This window comes from Camelus dromedarius, chromosome 2 (genome assembly GCF_036321535.1).
Source record: "Camelus dromedarius isolate mCamDro1 chromosome 2, mCamDro1.pat, whole genome shotgun sequence".
Classification (NCBI taxonomy): Eukaryota; Metazoa; Chordata; class Mammalia; order Artiodactyla; family Camelidae; genus Camelus; species Camelus dromedarius.
Genome location: NC_087437.1, coordinates 59,603,705 through 59,629,431, shown reverse-complemented (window position 1 = coordinate 59,629,431; position 25,727 = coordinate 59,603,705). Strand labels below are relative to the sequence as shown.

The 25,727-nt window shown below is 44.6% G+C and overlaps 1 long non-coding RNA gene across 2 annotated transcripts; it reads right to left on the bottom strand.

Annotated features, from left to right (window-relative positions):
• Positions 1-1,692: 1,692 nt before the first annotated feature.
• On the bottom strand, positions 1,693-20,854 carry LOC135322901 (uncharacterized). Of its 2 annotated transcripts, XR_010383937.1 has the most exons (4): positions 20,106-20,854; positions 9,710-9,926; positions 5,393-7,650; positions 1,693-3,171 (listed from the first exon to the last, which is right to left on the bottom strand). It is a non-coding gene; the product is annotated as an uncharacterized LOC135322901 (long non-coding RNA). The 2 variants fall into 2 exon arrangements; XR_010383935.1 differs by having other exon boundaries at positions 1,693-7,650; positions 20,106-20,829.
• Between the last annotated feature and the right edge of the window lie 4,873 nt (positions 20,855-25,727).

Below are 25,727 nucleotides of genomic sequence, written 5' to 3'. Positions count from 1 at the left end.
CAGTGTCATCAGCGATAATCACCATGTTGCACCTGAGACTCTCAGACCTCGTTCAGCTTATAGCTGGAAGTCTGTAACCCTCGACCAATCGCTTCCTATTTTCCCCACCCCACAGGCCCTGAAAACCACTTTTCTACTCTCTGTTTCTATGAATTTGACTTTTCTTTAGATTCCACATATAAGTGATACCATGAAGTGTTTGTTTGCCTAGTCTGGTTGGTTCCACAAGTAAATATTTACTGGCCTTAGTATCCTGTTCTTTCCTGCTTCCCTCTTACTTCCGTGAGAGAAAGACTCCAGTGTTGGATCCTAACCATTACTTCCTTTTTTCTTTCTTTCAACAAACATTCTTAGAAGCCTAAGACACTGTGTACTATTGCTATTTCCAAATTCCTGAAAGACATTAATCTTTGGGAACTGGGAATGAAAAATTGGAATTCCTAGGATTCCTCTGAAATTACCAAAATCATAAATTATTGTAAAAATACTTTGCAACATTCTTCATACCCTTTACTCATTATTATGGATATCTAAAAATGTTTATTTAATACCTAGGAAATGCTAAGTTTGGTAGCCTTTGTTAAATATTTGTACTTGACAAAATACATACAGCATTTATACTTTGGTAATATTTGTAAAGAAGTGTTGCTTGTGGCAAATATTGGAACACTGAAAAATACCCATGACCAACACTGGGTAGTGTTCGGATAACACTGGATCTCCTAGCAAGGAGAGTAGCACCTCACAGAATGTGTGGGAATTGCCAATCTAAGGACTCACTTTGTTTCCAAAACTCATTCTTCCTTGGAATACCATTCATAGAATCGCTGTTAATCCTTACTATACATAGAAACATGAATATTTATTGTGTTTGGAGCAGTGACTCATTGTTAACAGCAGAAAAGTCCGGGAACACACATTCATCACAAGGCAGTAGCCACAAGCAAGACTGACCAGTGAGACTGCTCACTTCTCTCCTACAGGCTCCTGTCTCAGCCCCCAGAGGTGCCGACCTTAACCTTCAGCTCCACACACAGGTCAGTGTTTCCTGCTCTTGCATTTGGCTTGATGTTGGTGGTTGCTTTTGACGAGTAATGTCTCTATGTTCATTTTTAATCTTTGTCACAGAAGAATTATAATCCCTTCCCCCAATTTCTGGAGTGATTTTTCTTGGTATTCAGGATTTGGAAGCATAAATTTCCTAGAGATGCAGGAAGGAATACCTGCATGGAAACACTAATACTGGGCATGCAGTAAGTGCCATAATTGTGATTAAGGACTCTGGCTTGAGGATGTGACAGACACTCAGCTTAACGTCTGATTATACTACCTGCTAGCTGTGTGACTGTGGGCAAATTACTCAACTTCTCTGAGCCTCTGTTTCCTAATTAGTAAACTTAACTCATAGAGTTGTTTTGAGGTTAAATGTGTTTGTAAAGCCTTTAGCAATCTCTGGCAAAACACATGTGGTAATATATATTATAGGTATTAAGAAATAATTCCTGATGAAGGAATCCAAGATCTAGACCAGTGCTCTCAAAGAGAAGCAGAATATGAAACACAGATGGAAGTTAAAATTTTCTGCTAGCCACATTAAGGAAGTAAAAATAAACAGATGAAATTAATTTTAATAATACATTTAACTCAATATGTCATTTCATTATTATTTCAGCACATGCTTAATATAAAAAATATTAATGAGCTATTTTGCATCCTTTTTTAACCAAGTTATCAAAATCCAATGTGTTTTTTACAGCACTTTTTTTAATTAAAAAACTTTTATTGATGTATAGTTAGTTTACAATGTGTCAGTTTCTAGTTTACAGCATAATGTTTCAGTCATACATATACATACATATATTTCTTTTCATATTCTTTTTCATTATAGGTTACTACAAGATATTGAATATAGTTCCCTGTGCTATACAGTATAAATTTGTTGTTTATCTTCTTTATACATAGTTGTTAGTATCTGCAAATCTTGAACTCCCAATTTATCCCTTCCCACCTGCTTTTCCCCTTGTAACCATAAGTTTGTCTTCTATGTGTGTGAGTCTGTTTCTGTTTTATAGTACGTCTTAATTTGGGCACTAAATTTTCATTGGAAATATTTTATCTGCAATTAAATTTCTAAACTTCACAGTTGAAAAAGTAAATTCACACCCTCAAGTTATCCCAAACATACTTAAACGTTTTCCAGTACCTGAATATGGTATCAAAAGATAATTTTTCTTTAATATTTATATCTACATCACAAAACTGGTTCATCTTTTTCAGAAGAATCAATTTGGCTTTGAAGGAAAAAGCACATTAATTTCAAAACTACTTCTGTTCAAATTCAGTAAATTGACTAACTCTTGAGTCAACTGCACATTATTAGTACAGAGTTCAAAGACGTTGCATAAATTGAAAAGCAGTTCTAAATTTGCTAATGTCAACAAAGCTTTCTTCAAATTTTCTTGTAGTTTCTGTAGCAGATTTAAATAATACTATTACATACACTTAAAATCTTCTGCATATTGGTTCATGTTAGGAAATGCACAAAAGCATTATTATTGATTTTTATTATAAATAATTTCAGCAAAAATTCCCATATCTGTCTAACTAGGTCATAAAAAAGCTTTTCCTGGGAACTTCAAATTTTGCTTGTTCAAATGTAGTGTGATATTGCCATATTTTGCCTAGGATTATTTAATATTTGGCAAGCAACCTTCATGCTTCAAGAAAATCCCAAATTGGAGCAAACCTTAAAAAAAAAATCTTCTATCATTGAACCAACCAGCATTGGCCAAGAACCCAAGATCATTATATTTATTGTCCTTTTTCTTTCAATACTTCCCCAAACTGGCCATAATTTACACATCTGCTTGTGTATACTGAAAGATCAGAACGGCTATATCCATGACATTTTACATGATTCTTCAAAAACTAAGGGAAAAAAAACTCTCATAGAGGAAACATGTCTCTTGTTTCAGAATTCCAATAAAATCTGGATTTTTAAATCTAATATGGCTAGAGTACTATCCATCATAATAGAAACTAATTTCTCATATCTAGAGGAACTAATTTTTCATTCTAATTTGGCAGATACAAATGATTCAAAAATATCTATGCCACGAGTTTGGTTTTGTTGGCCATAAATTGACAACATTCCTTCATAAGTTTGGACATCTGTCGAGACAAAATGCACACAAATATTAATTGGGCAGAATCTTTAATATTGCATGACTCATCTAGAGCTAAAGAAAAGTACTTGCAATTAAAAAAATTTTGAATCAGTCTATTTTTGATATTATTAAAATGTCTTTCATTCTATGAGCAATAGTTGGGTAGTTTAGTGGAAGATCTCTCACAATCAATAAAAGATCTTTTTTTCTTCATAATTTTCTAACAAAATTTCCATAACTTAACAGTGGAAAAAAAAGGTTTACCATCATTCATCTAAACTTTGTGTATGTATTTGCAAAAATCTGAACCATTTTATAGTTGGCCAAATTTACTAGCTCAGATATTCTTAAAAATAGTTTAAATTTTTAGTTGAATATTTGATTCTGATTCAGGTGATTCATTTCACTGATTTTTTTTTTATTATGGAAGGAAACTTCTTATCAAATTCAGTGTATTTGCTGAAACCATTGCTTAGTCCTGTCCACTTTATTATCTTCAGAAATGTTTACACAACTAACAGCCTTGTTGCTTCTGACCTGCCTCAGCAAATGGCATGTGCTATTCTCCGTCTCTACCTACAGCTCCTCTATTTCTGCTTCTCTCTTAATGTTGATTCCTTTCCTTTAAACATTACCCCACTTATGTGGGAACCTGGTCACCAGAAATGCATTTTTAGGGAAATAAAGGACTCTTTTCTACCAGTCAGAAAAATTCCAGGCAAGGATGCTGACTGGCTTGCTTGGGGGGAAGATGTTTTGATTGGTCCAGGAGGTATCATTTGCCCACTCTCAAGGCCAAACAGGTAGTATCTGTCACCAGAAGAAGGGATGGAAGGCCAGAGGAGTGGCCCTTAATCCACCCAGCAGGGAAGGAGAGTCAGGGAAGGATTCCTAGAGGAGATGATCTTTAGCTGAGTCATAAATAACGAATTAGAGGCAACCAGTCCTAATGCAGAAAGGGTAAGGGTTTGTAAGAAGGGCATTCCAGGGAGGGGGAAATACGAGGAAAAGCGCAGGAGTAAGACAGGGCATGGTGTGTAAGCCCCCGTGTAGACATCCAGCCGCTAGACTGTGAGCATTTGAAGGTAGCGCTTGTGTCTTATCCATCCTTGTCTCCATCCATGTGCTTGACCTGTGTGAGCTGCTCCCTACATGTCCACTGACTAAATGAGTGGCTGATACATACACAGTTGGTACCATTTCATGATTTGACCAGCGCCAGGCAAAGGTCTGAAGTGATACCTCCACATCCTCTGGAGACAGAATCCAGGGCTCCATGTGAGCTCAACTGACTATCAGAAAATAACTTGCTTTTCATTTTTTCTGGAGAAGTCAAAATAATTATAAAAAAAAAACTCCCACAGGAGGCTTGGCTACCAAGGCTCTGGTTTGCTGTCATCAAGCCTTGCTATTCAACTGCACTGCAGGGGATCAGGTCAGACCTTCACCAGGAGGAAAAAAAAAACCATCCTTTATGACACTCTGAAACATAAAGCCACTTCCACAAGTGTGACCATTTCGATAAATTCCAGGTGTAAAAAAATCTGAATAACACATAATGGAGGTATATTTTTAACATTTAAAAAATTTTATCTAAATTTCACAAATACGTAAAGAGTCAAATAGTTCTACTTGCTGTGGAAAACACCAGCTCCCCACCCAACTCCATTTCTCCCTATCCTGAGGCAGCCATTTTCAACTCTTTCAACTGATTTTCTCAGTATTTCCTTCCATAGGTGCTGATATTTTTATTCATGGATTTTGCAATCTGGGCATCATCTATTGACTTCTAACTGTGGAAGGTGAGGCTCTAACACCCTTCTCCGCCCCTTTAGACACACGTCCACGTGGATACCCTTCCTGCTCACTACACCTCCCACGTATAGTTACAGAGTCCTTTAGTTACATCCATATTCATAATTTACATTATTCTGACTGTAAATGCTATTTATTGCTGAACCATGTTGTGTCCTATGGTACCTCTTCCTTTCTCGTTCAACTTTCTGCTTACCCTGGAGTTAATAATTGCCTTTTTTTTAATTGCCAAATTTTCTATATATTCAACATCAATTTAATCCTTCTTCTGAATGTGTACATTTACTTTCAGTAAGCATCAGAAGTTTAAGCACAGTAAGTGTTCTGTCAATTCCATTTTCTTAACACAGTTGCCTCTGGACCTGGGCCAGTCTGGGATGTTCCTTCATCACCACCCCAAGGAGTCTCACCTCTCTCTAGGATGGCGCCTCTCTGTTTTAGGTCTTATCTTCTTTTCTTTCTCAGTTAACTCAATTGTTCTGGTGACTCACATCCTCTAGTTTTCTAAGACAGAGTACATAGGGTTAATTTCTTGTTTTTGTCCTTGTACATGTAAACAAATGTCTAGTATATTCTCACACTTAATCGACGTAGAATTTTAGATAGGAAAATATTACTGCTCAGTTTGGAAGGCACTGTTTCATTGTCATGTTGTTTCCAGTTTAGCTGTGGTGAAATTCACGCATTCTCATTCTGATGATTGTTTCTTTGAATGAAATCAATCCCTCCCTTACCTCTCAAAGCTTGCAGGTTCTTCTCGTGTCCCTTCGTTCTGAAATTTTACAATGATGTGCCTGCCGTGAGTCTGGCATCAAAGAGTTTATACACTTGGCTGGGCATTTAGTGGATACTTTTTGTTCAGAAATTTATGTTTTTCAATTCTAGAAAAACTTCTAAAACTGTTTATTTGATGGTGTCTTCTTCTCCATTCTCTTACTGGAACTCCATAATTTGTGCTGTATTTATTTTTTTTTAAAGATATTCTTCCTTATTTTCCACCCTTACCTTTTTTACTCTACTTTCTGGGATATTTCTCCACCTTGATTTTCTAATCTTTCTACTGAGTTTTTCACTTCTGCTTTCAGATTGTTAACTTGCAATGGCTTTTATCCTGTCCTCACAGTATCCTGTTTCTGTTTTACAGAATGCTATATCTTATCTCTGCAAGGCTATTATGACAGTTTTTTTTTTATGTTTTATTCTCTTTGCATAGTTTCTTCCATCCAAGTTTCTTTTTTCTTTCTATTTTTTCGGGCCTCTTTCATGTTAGAGAATCTCCACCAATGTCTGGTTATCCTTTGCTGTTTATGATACTTAAAAGTGGGGACTTAACAATAGATTGGACTCTTCAGGGAGCAGGGCTGTGTCCACTGTGGTTTTATGTGTACAATGATCTGGCTAGGGACCCCCTACTATCAGTGTCTTCTTATCTTTTCTCTTGGGCTAATCAGCTGCCCAGAGAATCATATTCTACCACCTCTTGACTGAACCGTATAATCTGGTTTGCAGAGTTCATAGTGTTGGAGAGAAGAAGAAAGTTAGTGATCTCAACAGATAGCATATAAGCTTTTAGGTAATGGCTCTGTTTTCTGTATGATACCTCTGGCCTCAATTTCACCTATGTTCCTTCAGTGCAGACCCTCTCCTTTACAGTTTATTGAGAATCAGCCTTCAGACTTCTGCAGAGGGAAGTTGCTACTATGTGAAGAAGAGGAAAAGAACCAGAAATCTAACTAACCATTGCTTATACAGTTTTTAACCAGTTCTCACATTTTAGCCCTCTGCTACCTCCACTTCCAGAGGTACCTGGAGCCACCAGTCCTGGAGCTTCTTGAGAGTTCTCCAATATGAAATTAGAATATTTCTTGGCTTTCCATAAGGCTGCCTTGGAATTTGGCTTCCTTGGGTCTGCTAAGTCAGATATGACTCATCTATCTGTTTTCAGCCTCTGAAATTTTGTTGCTGATGACTCCTTTCCCACTCTCTTTGTCCTTATGAGATTGTGCCTTTTGTTTAATTTATTATTTTTAAAGTGATGTTTAGAGTTGGAGAGGAGATTAATCTTTACCTTCAACTCTGTTATCCTGGGGTTCCGGTCATTTATCATCAAAACCTTTTCCACCAAATAGTGCTTCTAAATATCAAGCTGCTCTGTTGCATTTAAAATGATATTTGGTTAGCCGATCCATATTTTACAATTCTCAGAAATGGTTACTTTTATGGAAAGCAAGGTGACTCCCTGGTTGATAGGGACAATTCATCATCAGTCAGGAGAAAATGAGGACCTTCGTTTATGAAATTTCAGGGTTTTATCCTTTTAAAGATTTTTATTTCCATGGGCTAGTAAGAGTTTGATATCTGGATAAAGACATGGCATTCATTTCAGAAAAGGAGCCTGGAAAATGACTGGTGTCTCCTTGCGGTGATTGTGGTGGTTGGCTCCCCAGCAGGACTGGTCCGAGCTTGGACTTCCCCTTCCTCTGAACTTCCGGTTGTGGAAAGTGATAGTCATCCTTGTTCCTTAAGCCAATCTGAGTTGAGCTGGAGTCTTTTGCTTTTTGCAGGTGAAAACATCCTATCTCCATAGACTGCCAATAGACAAGTTACAATCTTTGGCAGCAAAGCATCTATTTTTCAAAAATTATGTAGAAGTGTTGACTTATAGTCTCTGTTTAGATCATGAAAAAAGATTTGGGAAGAATGAGTTTAATATCTGTAGAGATAGGAATAAACATATTACTTAGCATTCAGGTGCCTGAAGCTTACTTTTTGAGCAGTGTTTATTTCATTGTTCTGAGTCTTCCTTTATATCAAACAAAAATTTGGATTTTTCCCCCTATTTACTTGGGTCCTAGTACATATAAAATAAAGCAGAAAATGAATTACAGTGAAATGAACCTTCAGAAGTAAGTGGAATATGTGATTCCATTATTTTAATTGCTTTTATCAACCCTTTTGAGGTTCTCCTTTGAAGAGGGCTTTTTCTGTAGATAGCTCCAAAAGTTATTTGAGTTTCAATGCACGAATTATTCCCTCAGATAGAAATTTCATTATTTCTTATAACAAGCAGATTTAGCAGAAAATATCTTGAGAAGGAGTGGTGTAGAGTGGGGCAAAATTTAGGTGTGCAAATATTTTATTACTAATACCATGCCCTATTGCATGGCTAAAGGCACAGGCTTTGAGGTTCAAGGGAGTGGGTTCAAATCCAGGCTCGACCATTCACCAGCTATGTGGCTGTGGATCAGTTACTTAGCCTCTCTGTGCCTCCAATTCATCATCTGTAATAGTAATACCTACCTCTCATGGTTGATGAGAACATTAAATGAAGAAATACATGTTAAAAAAAAAGAAAGACCTAACTTGTAATAACCTATCATGAAAAAGAATATATATATAACTGAATCACTATGCTGAACACCAGAAACTAACACAATGTTGTAAATCAACTATACTTCAATTAAAAATAAATTTTAAAAAATTAAAAAGAAAATGCCTTTGTACTTTAGAGCTGCAAACTAAAATACTTAGAAGTAAAATAGCAAATATCTGGGTTTGCTTTAAGAAACCTCAGCAAAAACAGAGACCTAAGGGATAAGTGAAGCAAGTGTGGCCAAACGTGTCTAACTGCTGAGGGCTCTCTACACTATTATTTCTACTGTGAGTTGATCTATAAATTTTCATAATAAAGCTGTATTTCAAGAGTCAAAAATAAAAGATCTAGAACAGTGCCTCATATACAACAAGTGCTCAGTAAAAATTTGTTGTTATTGTTATTATTAGCATTATCATCGTTATTCAAGACAACTCTATTCAGCATTTATTGAGCACCACGTGATCTCTCCCCTCAGTGTTGGAGTCATGGGCACCCTGCTGGTTAGGTCAAGGAGAGAGATACAGAGACCTGATTTTAAAGTCCTGCCTAATGCCGACCACTTTCCCCTCCCCTACACCTCAAGGCTTCCTCATCTCTGCCTTTCTCATCCCCTGCAACCCGTGCACAGCCCTGGTCATGTCCTCCAGGCCCTTCGGCCTCGCCTGGGGCCCTAAGACAGGTTTTTCACTAATTTCATTTGGGATCTGTTTCCTCCTTACTCTGCCAGAGGACCCAGCTCCCATCCCGACTCCTTCCCACTTAGAGACCACTCCGTACTCATTCAAAGAAATGCGTCTTACTCCAATTCAATTCAAAGCTCTTTTGCCACCAAAGTCACTCAAACAATCCCAGACAAAAGGGCAGGGGACTTGTGGGTCCTTGGAGGGCCAAGAAATCCTTGACACCCTGTGCAAGGGGCCACTATAGCACTGCAGGGCACACAGAGGTAAGACGCACACATCAATAACCATCAGTTGACCTCGAAGTGAGGGCCTGATATTGGGGGTGAGTTCTTTGGGAGGACAGGGGAAAAGGAGAATTTCTGAGTTGGTGAATCAAGAAAGGCTTCCTACTTTTTTCCTTTTTTAAAAAAAAACATTTTATTTCTGATTTACTTCCTCACCTTTACTGTAGATTTTTGTTTTTTGGGTTTTTTTGGAGCCATGCCAAAGGATGAGAGGCTTGGACATGCAGCAGAAGGGGAGGGGAGAGAATGAACAATGCCAGTGTCCTTTCCTTTCCAGAAGATGGCACTGTGGAGACCGGGTTATGGTCATTCATTCATTCATTCATTTATTCACTTCTGGACTCTCTGTCCATGACATAGAGCCATTTACCATCCTAACTTTACCTGGATTGCTGTAGTTCATGCTCCTTCCCTTCACTTTGGGTGACTGTCCTGGTACAGCTCCCACAGTCTGCAGGCTAATCATCAAAAATGTTAAGACTTTGAAATTCTGGAATCTGTGAATATTCCTTCCTCTGGGGATGTTCCCTGTCTCCTTACTGCTTATTTGGAGTGAGAAGAGGACTTGCCCATCTTTAATGTTCAGCTCAAGGACCACCTCCTATAAGAAGAAGAAAAAGAATGGCTTTTACTGAATAGTCTCTCTGTGCAGCCACCTGCTGTGTCCCCCCCTCCCCGCCAGTGAATTAGTCCTCACCATCGTCACAGTGGGGACTTCACTCAGGCTATTGTGCTCTATTAGCTGAGCCCTCTGTGATGCCAGTGCCCAAAGTGTGTCTCTCCTCAGTGTCCAGCCCCTCCTCCCCCCATGATGGGAGCAGCCACGTGATGGGCTCCAGTTCACAGCCCAGGTTCACTGGGTCCCAAGTTCACAGCAGGATCTGGCCATTTCAGGAGTCCAGCCAGCTCCTTCCTGAGGATGTGCTGTAGTGACTCATGACCAGCCCCATGGGAGAATAATCCAGATCTACTCGCCAAAAATTTAACAATAGCAGCATTTAAATCATCTCCTAGGAGTGACGGATGTCACTGCCTCCAGGGGAAGAGGAGGTGTTCCACCCAGCTGCATCCTACCCAAGGCCTCCCTTCCTCTCAGGTGGGTGGCAGGGTTGGCAGGATGGGGCAAAGGTGTGGGTGAAAGGTAGTGTCACTTTTTCACAATCAGAGAACTTGAAAGGAAGCTACAGTTTGTGGGATTCTCTAAGCTGTGGGCACTCGTGTTTCAGGTAAGGGGTTGAACAATATGATCCCTGAGTCTCCTTGCAGTTCACAGGCCTCAGGGTTCTTAACATTCCAGAACTCCTGTGCTACCCTTGAGGACTTCCTGCTTCTGAAAATTAAACCTGAAAATTAAGGCTATGGAGCCCTAAAAGGAGGAGCGATTCTTCCTGCTTCTTTCCCATCAGCTGTCATCAAAGCTGCCCTTATGTCCTGGTCACAGCCAGCTTAAATTCTCTTATTTGCTAGTCATTTTTCATGATCAGAAAAGCCAGGAACTGGGAATTTTGGGAAAAGAGGACCCAGCCAAACCTTCACCCCCTGCAGGGCCCTTGACTTCATGTCCTAGGCTTCTCAGAAGACATCAGCTATTAAAGATGTGGAATGCAAGGATGGCTGGAGAAGCCGCAGTGATCCAGGGCAAGATGCTATAGCAGCGGCCTGTCACCTCTTTGAAGACAGCTCCCAGATCAGCATCTCCAATGTCATCCTCTCTCCACAGCTCCGCCTGGATACCTGTTGGCGTCTCATACTCAGTATGCTCACAACTGAACTTGCTCTGCTCTACAAACCTGCCCTCTCTCCTGCACTCCCCACTTTAATGCCACCATAGAGATCATTTGTGCTCTCTCTTTCTTTGAATTTTCTGTCATCTGATCCCTTATCCTATTTGGAGAAAATACCAATTAAAATCTGAAGTGGGCCAGACATTCCCACACTTGCCCTCTAGTGACTGGGGTATTTTCACATGACTTAGACATGGTCATTCACACCATGGAAAAGGGATTTTGGTTCCTGAGAGTGACCCAAGCTGGGCATTATTCACAGCAGGAGTGGAGGTGGGCAGTGCAGCAAGGGATGCTTTAGCTGTGACCTGACCAGGGTGCTCTTGTGGTGTGACCTACGTCCCAGCTTCTCTTGATCCTGCCTATTTTCTGAGACTGGCTTTTCAGCCTTCCCATTGATTCAGGGAGCACTAATAAGTATGTATTTAATGAATTTTGTTTCTTCTTAGAGATCCAGAATCAATTTCTGTTATTTGCCACTAAGCCCTGGCTGGTACCCTCACCATTCCCCCAGTCTACAAGTCAGGAGAATTCCAGTTCCTGCCTGATTGTCCCTTTCTAGTTTACACATCAATGGTCACAGGCCCACCCCTCCTGCCATGTGATGCCACCTCTATGGCCCCAGCCCCACTGACACCCCTAAACCAGACCCTCATTACATGTGCCTATTCCTGCTGTCCCTGGGTTGACGGCTTCTCTGACCCCTGGGCTCTTCTTAGCCACAATCACCTAGTTTCGGTAGAACCTCAGAATCTGGGATCAGGCTGCATCCTCCATCAGGGCTCTTGGCAGAGGAGAACAAAGGGAAAACTGGAGAAAAGAAAGATGTTCAGCAACTCTGAGTGGAAAGGGAAGAGAGAAGGCCAGCGCCACAAAACAGGTGTAACTCGGTGTACCTGTAACAGCTCAGTCTGCCTGAGGTCCTCAGATGGGACGAGTTTTTCTCTTTCATTGGTACTTTTCCTTGTTTTCTAAATTCACATCAGTGTAAAGTATTAATTACCCTTTAAATGGAAATAAATTAACTTACAATTTTATCTTGCTTTTATAGTAGCCAAGTTCCCTGAGGATGCATTAATTGATTTTAAATCCAAATCCATCTAATGCACTTGGACCGTTTGCTAGGTAATGGAAATTCGTGATGACTTCTGTAAAGGAAAGGCTTAATGCCAACTCCCTTTTCTTTGCACATTTTTATCACTGTGGCTGAGGTAAGCTTAATCATGGATGGAGAAAGTCCAGCAGCACCAAGCTCTTTATTTATTCAGTAAACATTTATTGAACATCTACTTTATGCCAAGGACTGTGCAAGGCACCGGGCAGCCAATGAGACAGACTTGGTCCCCCTAGTGAAGCTACAGCTGAACACATTAAAAAGCTTTTTTGCAGGCTTCCTGAAGTTGTTATGCATAACTCCCCTCTGAGTAGGTCTCACTAAGCTGGCTTTTGCAGGAAGCCAAGCCTGGGAGAGATCTGGTGGTGGAACATCAGAGAGCCTCATCTGGAAGCACCAGGAGACGTGGGCGTTGTGGACACACAAAAGGAGCCAGCTTGGCTGGGCTCGTCCCTTCTGCCTTCCCGGGTGTTCTTACCTGCAGACACAGGTTAGTGGACAGAATTGTTCCTAGAAAGCCTGTGCAGATGATTGCCAGGAACTTCTACCTGGCACGCTCATCTAGGGTTGCCAAATTTAGCAAATAAAAATATAGGACACCCAGTGAGATCTGAATTTCAGATAAACAATGAATTTTTTTTTAGCAAAAGTATGTTCTATATAATATTTAGTATATGCTTATACTATGTTCAACTTAACTGGACATTTCTATTTTACCTGGAAACCCTACCACCCCCACTCCCAAGCCAGCCAGTTGCCCTGTGCCCCTATTAACCCTGGTACCTGCTCTGAAGCAGCACCTTCCCCAGCGCAGGAGTGCAGAATCAACCAGTCCTCTTTCAAAATATATCCGTCCTGAGGAATATTCCAGCTGAGTCTGCTCTCAGCTAGCTGTTCCCAGGAAAGAAAGTTAAATCAGCCACCTTGACAGCACTGACTCCAAGCAAGGAACAACATGTTCTATGGAGGATACAAAGGTGAGTAAGATGCAGTCACTGCCTGAAGGAACCCAGAGGCTAGCGGGGGAAGGGGAGTAAGCTGTTCAAATAATTGTAATACAAGGTAGAAAATTGGAAAATAACTTAGGTGCTAAGGGAAGGCAGGGACGAAGAGATCACATTACTTTGGACGGTGGAAGTCCTGAGGGCATCCTGGAGGAGGTGGCATTTATAACTAACTAGACCAATGACTCATCCATCAAATCACTTCACAGCTTGGATGTGATCATTATAAAGCTCCCAGCAGTGCCCACAGTCAGTCACAGTTGGCATCCCAGATGATGTCTTTTCACCATCCTTGACCTAGAGGTATGCCTAAAGGTACCGAGAGGAATCTTCTGGAAAGGGCATGCCAGGCAGAGCAATCAGTGTAGACCCAAGTCATGAGAAAAGGCCTGTGTGTTTGGAGAACTCTGGGAAGTCTCACGTAGCCAGAGTCTAGGGCTCCCTGTGGGGTGTGTAGCTGGATAGTCTGTCCCCAAGTTATGTCAAGAATAGGGAGGCAATCTCCGGGACTACAGGGAGCCGGCCCTTCCCCTGGAAAGCTGGGGATTTGAGGGGAGCACCTGCTCTCCCTGGAGGTGGGCTTCCCTGCTCAGGGGCCTGCGTGGGCACCATTCCTACTCCCAACCCAGTGGACACTGGCTGTGCCAAGGGAGGGAATGCCAATCTCATTCTTGGGAAATATTCAGACACCTGAGGTTTTGAATATTACAGAGCTTGGTTTTTGCTTGTACAGCATCTAATAAGGAAGCAGAAAGGCTTCTCGTTCATGGCTTCCTGCTTAATATGGGGGAGCTTCCTCCAGTCAGGCAAACATTTACAGCAGCAGTGGCTAAGCCAGCCCTGATAATGGCCTAGAGGTGGCCAGAGAAGAAAGACAAATGCCCCGGCTGCCTGTTTGCAGGGGAAGCAACAAAGAAAACTCCCCACAGGAGCTGTGGTTTCTTAGTATCGAAGGGATTCTTTGGGCTGTGGTAGTCCCACGGGGTTACCTGACACCCTCCACATTGCACACAGACCGCGCCAGCACCGGGATCTCCAGAAACAGAAGAGCTGATGGCCGGTTAATGAATTCTCCCCCAGCAAGTCAGACAGACAAGCTCCAGCTGCCCCTAGCTGGCCTGCTAGCTGAGCTGGGCTTCCCGAGCAGGGAGGGCTCGGCGTGGGTCTGTCAGGGAGTGTTTTTGAGAAATTAAAGTGACATTGCTAAGTAGGGGCACATAACTGCCTCCCTCCCATCCTTCTGCCTGACGTCCCTGCTCGAGGGAATAACACATGAGAGCACATTCGTGTTCCTCCAGAGACTTAATTAGAGCTGGCTGTCACGTGGATTTAGGCACGGCAGGGGCAGGCTCCCGGGTCCCTCCTGGGGCCACTGCCCTGATGGGCTCCTGGCCCTCGGACTCCTCTGGACCCTGAGGGAAAGCAGGTGGGACACTGCTGGGGGCACAGAGGCCACGGATGCAGGGCCTCATCCTTGCCCCCCGGCTTGTGTCCCCCTTCCTCCTAACAGGGTGATCCAGACCTCATTTGCCCCTTTCTGAGTCTGTCTCCCCTCAAATCTTGACCTCCTTGTATGTTTCCACTTTCCCCAGGCCTCCATCTCTAGGTTTTGGAGGCCTGGATTGTGACCTGATCCTGTTTCCACCAAGCATAAGCAGGGTGCGGGGCGGGTGCTGGAAGGGTCCAGGCCAGGCTTCCCCTGGATGGGGCCCAATATCCTCCCTTGTCCTCCCCTCCCTCCTTTTCTTTCCCCCTTCCCCCTCACCTTCCCATCCCCCTTCCCTCCCCCTCCCCCTCTCCTGTCCCCCTTCCTCCACCAGGCAGGCTGAGCTGGAAACCACAGGAAGGGGCTGGGCTGGCTTTGGCCGCAAAGGCTGAAAGCTGGAGGTGAGGAATCAGGAAAGCCAGGCTTGATTCCAACATGAATTGGAAAGATTCCCCAACGGCCATGGCATTAGGTAAATAAGGCTCCAAAACCCTGTGAATGGCAACAGATTTTTTAATTTCCAGTAAACTTTAAAATTTTTGTTCTGCAGCACACTGACCAATGCGGAGCAATAAGTCTTTTCATTAATTCTTATAAATGTAATACACAGTCATGAGGAAGACTCAAAAAATATAAAGCAGTATAAAACGAAAAGAAAAGGCCCCCTCACCCACCCTGACCCCACATTCCCACTCCCCAGACGTACATTGTTAGCAATTTCTTGGGGCAATTAGGTTTCAAAGAAACAAAATTCAGGATTGAAACTGCAGAACAAGAGTAGATGCTGGGCGGTGTGTCTGGAATACAAAGGAGGAGTGTGTGCATGTTTGTGTGTGTGCACGCATGCACGTGTGTGTGTGTGTGTGTGTGTGTGTGGGCATGAGCCATGGTTACTAGCACAGGCTCGGCTATGGGCAGCTCAGGCTCATGTTCCAGCTCCCCTGCTCCTGTGTGGCAAGTTGGGCGATTTGCTTAGCTTTTTGGTGCCTCGATTTTATCCTTTGTAACTTGGGAATAATGAGAATAGTACCTCCTACACGGTTGGAGACATTCTAGTATTTTTCAGCTCATGAAATGTCTGTGAACGTCCAAAAGATGCTGCGAATCCTGCTCATACGTGACTATCAGTCCCACCTCCTTCCAGAACCAACAATAATTCCAGTAACTCCTTGTCCACATGAACCACCATACAGTTTATAATAGTTTATAATCCATATCACAGATGTCCCTGGGAGGCAGACACGTGATCCCCAAAGAGGTGAAGAAATCCCAGGAGTAGCTGCTTGTCCAAGATTCTAGAAATGTACGTGTCAGAGCTGGGCCCAAACCCCCAAATGTGTGATTTTCCGGTGCTCCCCTGGGGACATCTGTGGCTGTCTGGGCGGTGAGCACAGGAGCATGTGACGCTCGGCAGAGGAAGGGCTCCTGCAGATCCCCCTCCACCGCCCCCTTCTCGCCCCATCCCAGGAGTCTGGCCTCGTGATTTTGACGTGATCACTGGGGCAGCAATCAGGCCCTTCGTCCTGGGCTCTGTCTGCAGGTCTCAGGGGCAGAAGCATCTTTGGTCAAGTGTCTCTCTTCTTCCCTCCCCTTCTCATCATTGAGCTTTTATAGTTTTAATCATCTAATTGCTTTGTCATCTTGTACTTTAAAAAGTGTATTGCTTTTCTTTGTTACGAAAGTGGTATCTATGGAGTATAGCAAGTATGAACAAGCAAACAGAAAGTGAAACTCAGTATCACAGTAGAACTCTTTTCTGCTTTCCTGGAGTGTCCCCTCTGGTCTCCAGCTTGACCAGTGGCACCCACCAAGGGCACAGAATCTTCAGCCAAGGAAGCCCGTCAGCCCCTCCCAGCTTCAGCCAACGAGCTGATGTATGAAACTTTCCAGGATTCACAGGATTATTGATTACACTGATTCTGAGCCACAAATGACTAATATCATTAGACAACAGCACAACTTAATACTTTTTGAAGCTGCTTCTTAATTTTAAAATGAAGTTAAGAGCTCCATCCCTCATGTGGAATTTGGCAAAAAGTTCTTGGAAAAATCAGTTTGCTCCATGGATTTGAAAGTGCTTCACTCCATCAGCTCTAACTGTTTGCCATCCTGTCGGTGGGTTGTTTGATCAAGAAAATAAACTTACTGCAGAGTTTCTACAAACCGTTACCATGTGTCACAGAACTGAAAGACTAGCAGGGAGAAAGAGGCACAGAACGTGTAGTTAAACGGGGGGGCTTCGTGCTGTGATAAGGATGTTTGCCAAGGGTTGTGGGAGCACTAGGATGGGGCTCTGTCTTTCCTTTCAGGGGAAAGAAGGTCTAGTGAAGCTTTACAGAGGACCTGGACACTGAGCAGGAACTTGAAAGAACGTTAGGGGTTGGTTAGGCAGAGAGCAGATGGCAGTTAAAAAGGTTTGGCAGATAGATAGGTCTGGCCAGGGCATAAGAGGGTGAGGAAGTTGGAAGGGGCTGTGTGTGGGGCAGAGTGGGGAGGGGTCCTCGGGATCAAGAGGTGAGACTGAAGGAGGGGATTGGAATCCGGTTATGAAGGCCCTTACATGCCACTCTGGAGACTTGGGTCTTAATGAATTCGGGCCTCAGGGAGCCTAGCCTAGTTCTGTTTGCAAATTCCCGGGTCTGGGGCAGGCAGGATGGAGGTAGAGGGCTCAGTAATCCCCCAGAGGAAGCCACTGAGCAGGTCGTCTTGGGGAGGAGAGGGAGGCTGGGTCCCTCTCACAGGCACTTTTATCAATCACCTTCAGTGTTTCTCTGGAAAGTTCTTGTGTTTCTCTTACCAACTGTCCATCTTCAGCTCAAGTCGCTTACGAATATTGAAACACATGCACACCCCCAAAGCAGAGGGAAGCAATTCGTTCACTGATTTTTTTCCAAGAGTTTTAACATGGGAACTTGGGACTGTAGGAAAATATTACTTAGGAGACAAGGAGACACAGAAGGGAACAGGTAGTAAATAGGCAAAAGCAAGGAAATCAAATCCAATCTCCTCAAAGACAGGGGTTAACTTTCTGCATTTTAGATTTTTCTGCTCCTCTCCGACTCAGGGGTGATGGAGGCAGAGAGGGGAAGATTGGCTCTATCGCTGGTTACTTGGATGTTTCTTGGATGGATTTTGGCCATCTGGGTTCTGTCAAGGTGAGAAATGTTTTCAGCAGCTGTAAAAGCCTTTGCATTCTCTGAATCAATAAGTGAGCAGAAGGGAGAAACCAGAGCTAGCTCTTTCCTTGCCGGCACCCCTGACCCTCCCACACTCACAACCCAGCCAGAAGGAGCTGGAAGTCGGAAGCTGGAGAAACAGCTGGTCCTGCTCAGCTGCAGTGGCCCCAGACCAGCTGATCCTTGCTCTCTGAGCTGCTGAACCTGTCTGGGCTGCGGGGTTGGGGACCGTGAGGTGGAGAAAGCTTTACACTGGGACAGGGTTTACTGGGTGCAGGAGAGAGTCAGGGTCCTGGCAATGCCAGCTCCCTCGTCCTGGCCTCTAGCATCTGTGGCTGCAATCAGAGCCCTGGAGGTGACTCCCTCGATCCTGGCTGTCCTGGGGGATGTGGTGTGGGAGGGGACAACGGAAGGGCATCAGGATGTTGCCTCTCATGGGACTGGCCAGTGAGGGTAAGAGGTCAAGGGCCAGGACAGGCCCACAGGCCTCAGGTTACTGCTGAGTTTTCCTCTAAAATCAGCTCTATTCCTAGAATGTTTAGAAAGAGATTCAGAGAGAAGGAAGAAAAGAGGTCCTGACTGGCGTGACCAGATGCCCTCCATGTCCCAGGCCCTGGGAATGCAAAGATGAATAGGATCTGGCTACCCCAAACTCTGTGCACTTTGTCAGCATTTTATCCACTCCCCTCACCGGGGCCCGTGGAAGCTGAGGGGAGCACCTCTCTCACCCAGCACGAGTGGCCGAGGCTGCCCAAATCCCAGCATCCTGACGTTCGGCATATCTCCCTGTGCTCCTCCCTGGACAACAGAACCTGAAGGTTTCCCATTTCACTAGAGCCCAGGAGTAGGACCGAAGTGGGAGAACACGTCTCCTGGGTGTGTCCTCATTTATCCACACCTGATGAACCAAAGGGCACATCTTAAATTACAGCTCTGCGGACACAAGTGTTTTACAACATGGGATTCGGTTCTCACGAAGTAATAACATAGATGCAGGGTTGTTAAAGTCTTACGTTTGCTCCTTAAACCTGTGATTTTCATTTACCTTGGTCACTGTCCCCACAATAAACTTTCTGATTCTCCTCTACTCTTCATGCTCCTCTCTCCCTCCCCTCTAGCAAATTACACCACTTCAAGTTCCCCTCCTCTTGTGCACTCCCCTCCCCCTGCCTGCAAAGATCTAGTTTTTGCCATAGTTTAGTCTCATGCATAGGCAAGGAAATATCATTAAAAGTATCCTGAGGCCACCACTTATTGTCGGGTGACCTTGGACAAGGCAATTAATGTCATTAGTTTCATGATCTGTAAACTAGAGATAATAATAGTACCTGCCTCTTCGGTGAGTAAAGAGTAAATGTGACAACATAAGTAAAGAGATGGTGCCTGGCACATAGTAAATGCTCAATAAAATGCTGGCTGAGCTGAGGCTGCTGAGATTTCTCTGACCTCAAATATTTCCCCACCAAAAATCAGCATCGGCAGCTCCCATTAGAAAGTCCATCCTTAGTTACTCAGAAATCAGTCCTTATTAAATTAAATTCTCCAGAAGTCCTTCTTAGTTTGGTTTATCAACAGAAACTAAACACTATGTGAGAGGAGATGAGAAGGTCTCAGTTTCCTCATCTGTGGAATGGGGGCCTCACAGGGACCCAATGAGCTATTGGATGTCAATGTGAGAGGTCACAGGCTGAGCAGTTTTGCAGGTTGCGGCTGTTTCTCTTCACCTGGGAGGGTGATGTCTACCCTCTCGTCCCTCCCAACTTCCCCTTCACTCCACCCACGGGACTCCAGCAGAAAAAGCAGGGAGATCTGACACTCAGAGTCCGAGTCCAGAGTGTGCAGGGCCTGGATTTTTTGGGGAAAGCATTCTTGGTTACCTTTCCTTCCACTGCCTGAGTCACCACCAACAGTGGCCCGTCCCATAGTGGGCCAGCACCTTGACTTGGGAAAGTGGACCCCACTCTGGAGTCCTCATCCTTTCCCCCTCTTCCTGAAACATCTGCTCGCACCCTAGTGCCTTGCTCTTGCCCTCCTGGTACCTCATATACCCTCTATTCCTGCACTCTCCCTGCTTCTCTTTGTCCAGCTCAGGACAGTGACACAGATCCCTGAGCGCCGGCCTGGATAATGAGAGGCCTGTGCTCTCGCCTGATGCTCACCCCTCCCTCCCCCTCTCCCTCCTTCCCTGCCATCCTTCCTTCATGCATCCTACTCACCTCATGGGCACCACACTCCTCCAGGCACCTTGGTGGGTGCTGGGGACAAACAGGGTCATGGAAGGACTCGGTTCCCGCTCCCACACTGTTCAGTCACCTGGTACGAGCTGTAACCTTGGGCAAATCCGTGGCTCTGCATGGGTTTCCTTCTTTCCACACCTTTCTTTGACACCCAGGCATTTTCCATTCTATGATTTCTTGTGGTTGAGCTGCTGGCCGAGGCCTGAACGCAACAGAGGCGAGACTGTGCAGTTTTAGTTGCTGCCCAAGGACAATCAGACTCAATGCTCGTTCCTCTTGTAACTATAAAATTCCACTCCCCCAAGACGAACTGATTTATTTTCTCAGTTTAAAGCACAACCAAAAGCAAGCCCCAAACATTTGCCTAATGGCCATGCAGTTGGCTGAAAACCCAAAGCTCCTCCCTCTATGGAAACCAGCCCTGCAGCGGAGTCTGACCCCATCCCTGCCGTGCCCAGGCAGGGGCTCTCCTGGGGCTGTGTCCTCAGTAGGACCCCTCACATAAGCTTGTCACTCATGGAGGAGTGAGGCTGAAGTCCGGGCTCTCCCACAGGCAGCCTCCCTCAGCAGAAAGAATTAGCAATCCCCTTCCACGCTGTGTCCCCGGTGGCTCAGTTTGGCCCATCATTCCAGGAGGTCCATCAGGAGTGGCTTAGCTGCTGGGAGGGGCTCTTCCAAGCTTATCTTGAACCTGTGTTTGCAGAGTAAACACTCTGCCTTTATTTATATTGTATATTGTGAATCATTAAAAATAGCAAAATCCTATACAGAGGTAGGTACTCACACTTCACATGAGAAGGAAACAAGTTGTCCATGTGAAAAATGACCACCTTAACATTTTGATGGTTGACCTGATGGGTTGGAGATTTGGCTGGTGACTCCCAAGACCACCATCCTGGATGGGCCTCCCTGGAAGCAACCCGGGGTGGGGGGCCTGGATGTGGGGGGCCCAAACAGACAGCTCAAAGAGCCTGAAGAAGGAGTGCCATCTCTGGCAAGTCCATCACCATTCTGGGCTTCAGTGTCCTCTGCAGAGCTGAGATCAAAGTTCCCTCCCAATCATGACTCTGGAGAATCAAATCAAATCAAATAACAGCCACAAATACCTTTTGTGAGGAGCCAAGTTCTGTGTAAATGGAGGATAGCGTCACTGTGGTTTTAATTGCCACCCGGTTACTCACAGGGAATGTGGCTGGACCCCTGGAAACATTGTGGGGCAGGTTCCCCCAAGTTCCCACCTGAAGCTCCTCCCCCTGGGCTCCTGTCCCTGCCCAGCAGGTAGCTCCTGGGTTTGGACTCAGCACACATTGGCTTAGTTCATGACTCAGATGTCCCTTGGAATCGGCCGTGCCAAATCCAGTTTGTTCTGACCTCTCTTTCAACAAGAATGTGAGTTTGCATGTGTCCCATGAATTAGGTGGCAAAGGGGGCTGGGCAGGACCTGGTTTGCTTATTAAAATTCCTAGCTGTGACTCACCCAGAGTTCAACCTCATTAAAGCCTAAGTCTGAACCCTCCTGGCAGCCTGGGGACTTCAGAAATCTTCACCAATGCCTTGATGTCCCAAGGGCATCTGCAGGGATAGCCTCAGACACCCCCTCACTGGAGGCAACATGAACCTTGAGGGTCTTGGCCCTCAGTCCTGTTCCTGCTGCCCCAGGTACTTACTCAAGAAGGTGCCAGGGCTGGAGGGGATTTCAGAATGCTACCACGTCCCCTTTCATTTGACAGCCCGGGGAGAGAAGTGACTGGACTTGGGCCAGAGATGAGTTTGTTGTGAGGATCAGAACTGCCAGGCTATGCTGGGTTGAATAATGTCCCCCACCCCCAATTTGTGCCCACCCAGTACCTGTGAATGTGACCTTGTATGAAAATTAGGTCCTTGCAGATGGCATTAGTCAAGTTGAGGTCATTTTGAATTAGAATGGGACCTAAATCCCCCCTGTAAGAAGGCTAAGTGAAGACAGACACAAAGAGGAGATGGCCGGGGATGGTGGAGCAGAGCAGGGGGAATGCAACTGCAAGCCAGGGATTTGGATGGGTGCTGGAAAAGGCAGGAAGGAGTCCCCCCTGGAGCCTTTAGGGGAGCGGAGCCCTGCTGATAGCTTGACTTTAGACTTCCGGCCCCTGGATCTAGGGGAGAATACATTTCTGTTGTTTTAAGCCACCCAGCTCGTGGTGCTTTGTTACGGTAGCCCTGGGACCACGCACCCAGGCTGAGGCTCTGTTTGTCGTTTCCTGTAGAAGCACAGCCAACCCTCCCTGTGCACAGGGCCGGGGGCTGAGCTGAGCAGTTTTCCTGCATCATCTCATTTGATCCTCATCCCAAATGCGTCAAGGAAAATTACTGTTCTCACAGACACTCTGCGAGGTAGGGCACTTTTCTTTCTTTTGAATTGCAATTTTGAGTAGTAATATTGTCACATAACACAAAAATGTAAAAGCAACTAAAGTGTGCGATCCCCGGTGAGAAATCTCCTTCCAGCCCACCCCACCCCATCCCATCTCTCGCCCTATTCTCCACTCTGGGAGCAGCCATGGTTACCAGGTCCTTCCAGAGCTATTTTATAGATAAACCTTCAGACCAGCTAAAACAGTCTCCCTGCTGCCCTCCACACCTTTCTAAAACACAAATTGTAATATACTGTATAGATGGTTCTGTGTCTGGCTTTTCACTGATCGCTACATCTTGTTTCCTCCATCCTCATCTCAGCAACATTGGACCCAGCTGAGCATCCTACCTTCTTGAAACACCCCTTTCTTTCCTGGTCTTCCTTTTGCCTAATGGCCGTCCTTAGCAGGGTCCTTTGCTGACCCCTCTTTGTCTTCCCTACTCTAAATGTTGGTGACCTCGCCATCTCCGAGTCCTCTCCTCACCCCTCCCCTTGCTCTCTCCTAAGCCACCTCTCTCCTAAAGCACTATCAGCATAAATGTTATAGACTGAATGTTGTGTCCCCCAAATTCATATATTCAAATCCTAACCCCATGTGATGGTATCAGGTGGTGAGGCCTTTGGGAGGTACTTAGATCACAAGACCAGAGCTCTCATGAATGGAATTAGTGCCTTTGTTAAAGGGACCCCAGAAAGCCCTCTCACCCCTCCCGCCATGTAAGGACACAGCGAGAAGACAGCCGTCTCTGACCAGGAAGTGGGTCCTCACTGATTATATTGACATAAATTTGATTTTTCACACTACCTCCCAAAAAGGTAAATGCCACAAGGACAGAGACCATGTCTATCTCATTTGTCATTGTACCCCGAGAGCCTGGCACCCTGCCTGACACATAGTAGGTCTATCAATGAAGGTCCATTAAACAAATAAACAACCCCCCCTTTCTTTTAACAGATGGAGAGAAACTGAGGGTTACAGTGGCTGAATTACTTGCCCAAGGCCATAGAACATTTGTGTAATAGGGCCAGGATTTGACACCAAAGCTGTCTGAGTCTAGAGATGGAGTTTATCTGCAAGAAGCTGTGATAGTGGTGATAAGGGGGGGGGGGTGAATTGTCACTGTGAACATTCAGATGTTATCCACCTACAGAGAAGTACAGAATCCCACACACTTTTTCTTCTCTTGCGGGCAACATGAAACAAGCTCTAGTTTTTAGTACAGGGAGGTACAGGTGAGGGGATGAGGTGGGGGAGATGGTAAAGCTTAAGGGCCTTAGGTCTCATCAGCCCTGCAGACGGGGCAGGGAGACACCAGTCCTCAAACTTCCCACACTCATTGCTGTGGGAACCAGACCTCTCCAACAGCTGTCTTCTCATCAGTGTGTCAGTTACACACACCAGGAGGATCAGGGGACTGGCAATGGCACCCTGATGGTAATTTACTGCCTGCTTTTAGAACCTGCTCTCTCGGCTATGGATAAGAGAGACAATTTCAGAACTGTGGGTTAACAGAGAAAAAGGTTTCATCACTCTTGCCGAAACCTTGAGCCTTTTAAACATTCAGCTCCTTCCTTCTGGTTGAAAAGAGTTCCACATTTGTTAAGCAATCTGACTGTAAGAGGGAGCCGCTGAAGGTGAGGAGCAGGGACTGGGCAAGCGTGTCTGTCCCCACAGCTGCACCTGCAGGATGTGCTTAGCTGCTGCTCCATTTCTTTGGTCGGGGTGGCTGAGCAGGAGGCTTTTTCTCTGGGCCCAGCAGACCGGAAGTGCATTGTGTACTAGGGAAGCGCCTGCTCTTCCTTCCTTTCCTCCCTGGGCTTGTATAGGAAATCTTCATAAGCACATCCCTCCTCCGTTAAGGGCCTGGAGGAGTGAGGAGTAAGGACGGGGCAATAGAGCTGTTCTGTTCCCACCCTTTTTTTTGGTTTCCTTTTAAAACTTTTTTTGAAACATGAAATTCACACAGAAAGCTGAACCCATCATAAATATCCTGAACTTGATTATTGTTCATTAAATACTCGCTCCTCACAATAACTTCATGAGATGAGCATATTTCCCTAGTGAACGGCTTGGCCACGTGACTCACTTTGCCCAGGGGAATGCGGGCAGAAGTCAAAGGCCACTAGTTCCCACTTCCCTCTTCCCTCTTAGGATCCTGCCTTTCACCTTAAAAGAACATTCCTCGGAGAGCTGCCAGTTAAAGGAGGAAGAGAGAGTGTGGAGCAGCCCTGCCCTCATGCCGCAGCTTAGCACCAAGGCCAGCCCAGCCCAAGCCAGAGCTCTACCCATAACCAGTCAGCAGGAAATAAATACTTCTTGTCTGCTGCTGGGTACGAGGGTGGTTTGTTATGGCAAGAGCCAGCCGATGGAATAAGTGCATAGCTCGATAAATTTTCACCACCTGAATACACCTTTGCAGCACACAGCTCAATAGAAAGAGCAGCACCACACCTGAGAAGTCCAGCCTCCCTTGTACCCACGTCCCGTACCTGGGGAAGGGGTCACCCCTAACCTGGCTTCTAATAGCAGAGAAGAGTTTAGTCTGTTTTCTTACTTTAAATAAAGGAAACCTGCAGAATGTACTCATTTGTGTCTGGCTGTCTTCATTCAATACCACGTTTGTAGGACTGATCCCTGTCTTGTTCCATGTGGTAGTAGTTCATATATCACCATGGTTAGGTTGTGAATATACTGTAATTTATTTTCCCATTTTATTGTTATGGGCATGTGGGTTGTTTTTTGTTCTCAGCTGTTACGAATACCATTGCTATGAATATTCTCGTACATGTATTTTGGTAAACATGTAAACATATTTCTGTTGGATCTATACTAGGAGTGAAGTTATATATAAATATATATATGTGTGTGTCTGTGTCTGTGTCTGTTTGTGTATTCAACAATACTAGATCCTACCAAACTGTTTTCCAAAGTTAATGTACCACTTTAACTACTGGCAGCTGATGAGAATTCCGGTTGCTCCACATCCTTGCCAATACGAGGTATTTCCCATCTTTTAAAATTTAGTCATTCTGATGGGTGTGTTGTCAGATTGCATATTGGTTTGAATTTACATCTTCCTGATGACTAATAACACTGTGTCATTTTTTCATAAGTTTCCTGGCCATTTGGGTGTTTTATCTTGTGAAGTGTCTGCTCAAGTCTTTTGTCTATTTTCTTCCGGGTTTTCTGTCTTTTTCTTATTGATGTA